Here is a 3,754-nt window from a genome sequence, read left to right on the forward strand (position 1 = left end):
TTAAACTTCATGCAGTTGACCTCAGCCCATCGGTGCAGCCTATCCAGGTATTTCATGCTTCAACAGAAATTTGTGTTTTTACTCCCCCCATATATATATATATATATATATATATATATATATATAATACTTGGTATTATATTATCATAATATATTCTATACAATATTAATATATATAAATATACATTATATTAATCATAGTATATACTATGTATACTGTATTATATATAGTATATGATATTACATATTATTATATATATATTTAAAGGTGATATGTCTTTCTCTTTAGGTGATTATTTTGGTTCTCAGAATATCAGCTCAGCACATCATGAAGCTTGTACCCTAGATGGATCAGCAAATAACAGCTAAGAAGACTGTCAGAAAACATTGCCAGTTAAAACAAAAATTTTGGTCTTTCATTTCAATATTTTCATATGAGCATACAAAAAGTTAAATTTATTTTAAAGAAATTCTAGACAAATAAAATTATTTTACTTAACTTTGAATGTGAGAGCATATGTTTTTCTGTATTAACTATTACCTGATTCTCTTCTTTATAAGTAAGCAGATACTAAAATATGTAAATTAAAAATTGCTCTTCTGTGATATCAGTTTTCTGAGTCTCTTACAGAACAAACCAATATTAAAAAAGTGGGTGCATGCATACAGAATGAACACACATTTGGCAAATATTTGCCAATTTATGGTGGTGGTTTTACATTAATGACTAGCTAAATATCACTCTCTTACTCCTCCTCTTTAAAAGATCAGGGGAGAAAATATAATGAAAAAGCATTCAAGCATTTAGATAAATACAGGGAGATGACTCAACAGTTACCATCACAGGAAAACAGACTCAGCATAAAGAGATTAATATAATTTAATGCTTATAACTAACAGACAAGAGCAGCAAGAAACTAAAAGCAAACTAAGAATACCTTCCCCCCATCCACACTCTCCTACTGCCTCCTGATGAGTTGTGCAGGGGAACAGAGACTGGAGGTTATGGCCCATAATGTTTCATCATCTTCCATTCCTTCATCTGCACTATCTTCTTTTGGTCCAGTATGGTGTCCCTTCCACTGATTGTGGTCCTTCCCAAACTGGTCCAACATGGGCTTTCTACAGACTGTGGTTCTTCAAAAACTGCTCCAATATGACCACAGGGGTGCAGTCCTTCCTGAATGAACTATTACAGCAGGGGTCCCCCACGAGAAAAACAGCTCCACAGTGGTCTCCTTTAAATGGACTTCTGTTCCAGACCCAAGTCTGCTCCTGTAGGGGTTCTTCATGGGCTACAACCTCCTTCAGGACACATTCCCCTGCTCCACCGTGGGCTCCTTCACATTCTATAGTATGCAGATCTGCTCTGTTGTGGTACCCCATAGGAAGCAGGGGGACAGCTTGCTCCACCACAGGCTGTACGGGAACATCTGCTCCCATGCCTGAAGCACTCCTCCCTCTCCTTTTTCACTGACCTTGGTATCTGCAGGGCTTTTTCAATCTAAATTTTCTCAGTTCTCTCTTAGTTGTTGCACAGCAGTTTTTGGTGGTGGTGGTGGTTTCTTTGTTGTTTTGTTTTTTGTTTGTTTGTTTGTTTTTATTTTTGGTTTTGTTGGGGTGTGCTTTAAATATGCACTCACAGACATGCAACCAACTCATTGGTTCAGATTTGGTCAGTGGTGGTTCCCTTTTGGAGCTGGCTGGAACTGGCTCTTATTTAACACTGTGCAGCTTCTGAGAGCCTCAGATAAGAGCCAAACCTGAAGCCCCCTGCTATCAAAATCTTGCCGTGTAAGACCAATACACCATTTTATATTTTCAATACAAAATTTCTAATTCCACTTTTTTATTACTTCATTTTATTTTAGATTTTATAACTTTTACAAAATGTAGAAGTTTTGTTTTGTTTGGTTTGGTTTTTGTTTTGTTTTCTGTTTTCAGTAATTTATCACCAATCAAAACAATGTTTTCTGAGATGCCAGTGCTTTGGTGACACAAATGACCTCCAAAATCACCTAGTCCAACCTCTGACCTAACACTAACAAGTTCTCCATTAAACCATATCACTAAGCTCTACATCTAAATGTCTTTTAAAGACCTCCAAGAATGGTGACTCAACCACTTGGGGCAATGGGGCAGTCCATTCCAATGCCTGACAACCCTTTCAGTAAAGAAATTATTCCTAATATCCAGCCTAAACCTCCCCTGGCGCAACTTTAGCCCATTCCCCCTCGTCCTGTCACCAGGCACATGGGAGAATAGACCAACCCCCACCTCGCTACAGCCTCCTTTCAGGTACCTGTAGAGAGCGATAAGGTCACCCCTGAGCCTTCTCTTTTCCAGACTGAACAATCCCAGCTCCCTCAGCCTCTCCTCATAAGACTTGTTCTCCAGACCCTCACCAGCTTCGTTGTCCTTCTCTGGACTCGCTCGAGCACCTCTATGTCCTTCTTGTAGCTAGGATCCCAAAACTGAACACAGTATGTGAGGTGCTGCCTCACCAGAGCTGAGTACAAGTACAATCACTTCCCTGGACCTGCTGGCCACGCCGTTTCTTATGCAAGCCAAGATGCCTTCTTGGCCACCTAAGCACATCATTGGCTCATATACAGCTGACTATCAACCAATATGAAGGGAAAGAATAACACGACTCCAGGCTGGTGTGTAGCTGAAGTACTTTATTGTCTGACCCATCTACTTATATAGTCTTAGCGTATCTACATGCTTTTATCACACAACTTGGCAAAGTTTGCTCATTAGCCGTTATTATTGTTCACAGGGTGATCGCACAGCAGCCCTGTCTCCTGATGAGCAACAGGCCAAACTGCACCTGTTGTTTTTAACCTTCCAGTCTCCCAATTATACCTCCTTTATCTTCAGGCTATCTGACTTTTGCCTCATTCTGCATTTTCCTTTTCTTACTTCATTTCTGTATCTAACATACTCCACATACTTTTTGACCGCTTTCCCACAATTCCCTCTCCTTTTATTTCTAACGGCCAAGCTGATTGTATTGAGCGCAAAAGCATTCTTTGTAAGCATTGAAACAAACACGGCACAACTAGCAGAACTACAACGATTACTAGCAAAACTATAATAGCCCCCTTTATTATCTCCCTCACCCAGCCCTCAATACCTAAACTCTGCAACCACGATTCCAAACCCCACGTGCTGGTTGTTAGTTTGTCTGTTAATTTTCTGAGATTAGACAGCTGAAGATGTATCGACTGAGAGTGATCACTTATATTCATGCAACACATACCTTCAAACTCTTCGCACCCGTATCCTTGTGCCAATAACAAAAAATCTATTGCCGTTCTATTCTGCAGTGTTGCGTGCCTGATGGAATCAGTGTCTATTAGTAATGCACTCGATGCAGCAGAGGTAGCATTAGTCTGCTTTGCCAGCCAGCAACCTAGATTATTTAGCGTTGTTAGAGTTTGAGCAGTGGCTACGCCGGGTGCAAGAATCGAGGCAGCGATAACCTTGACAACCTGCCAAAAATCAAGGTTATCTTTGCAGTCTTTCTAGTAGTGACTGACACTGCATTTAGTACGCTTATACTGTCTCGAAATTTTTGGTATCATAGATGTGTTAGGGGTTAGTAATGTTAATTGACTGAGAATGCACGGGCCTCCCCTTATGTGCGATGGAATACCTTGCCATGCTCTGTCACCACAGATGAGAAACACCCCAGGGGGGAGTGCAAATGGCATGTTTGAAGATTTTGACACATTAGGAGAGGTGTAGT

This window comes from Oxyura jamaicensis, chromosome 1 (genome assembly GCF_011077185.1).
Source record: "Oxyura jamaicensis isolate SHBP4307 breed ruddy duck chromosome 1, BPBGC_Ojam_1.0, whole genome shotgun sequence".
Classification (NCBI taxonomy): Eukaryota; Metazoa; Chordata; class Aves; order Anseriformes; family Anatidae; genus Oxyura; species Oxyura jamaicensis.